The sequence below is a fragment of the Bison bison genome, unplaced genomic scaffold, assembly GCF_000754665.1.
Source record: "Bison bison bison isolate TAMUID 2011002044 unplaced genomic scaffold, Bison_UMD1.0 scf7180017864353, whole genome shotgun sequence".
Classification (NCBI taxonomy): Eukaryota; Metazoa; Chordata; class Mammalia; order Artiodactyla; family Bovidae; genus Bison; species Bison bison.
Genome location: NW_011494925.1, coordinates 6,672,900 through 6,673,483, shown reverse-complemented (window position 1 = coordinate 6,673,483; position 584 = coordinate 6,672,900).

Below are 584 nucleotides of genomic sequence, written 5' to 3'. Positions count from 1 at the left end.
GGTGAGCTGGTCCCTGGCCAGGCCACAAGCCCCTGCAGGAAGGCGGGAGGGCTGCGGAAGCAGGGCCGGCTTCCCTTTCACTGGGTGGGGGCAGGGGTGAGAGGCCGAGGCCCCCGCAGGCCTCCTCCACCTGCCCTCAGGCCGCCCTTGCCCTGGCTTTGCTGAATTGCTCTGGCCTACTTTCCACACACACCTCGCTCCGCACGTCCGCATCACTCCGAGGCTCCCTGATGCCTCCTGACGGCCCTGTGCTCCTGCCGAGGTTCACGGCCTCCCCCAGCCTCTGCCCCAGTTACAAGGCGACAGCTCCCTGAGGAGCAAGACATGCGAGGGAGGCTCCTCTGTGTCCAAGGTGACGGGAAATTCAGGGTTGGATGCGTCACTGTCCTTCAAACGCTCCTTGGACGTGGCTGGGCCTCGGGAGGGACCAGGTGGCCCGGCCTTGCTCCACTGTCCCTGTGTTTCCAGGGCTCCTACGAGGCTGGCAGTGGGCATGAGGCCTCTGCGTTCCGGCCGCTGCGCGCAGCCATCCCACCGGTCCCCAGGCCGCCTGAGGGGCCACACTTCCTGTGGGTCCCCTGACC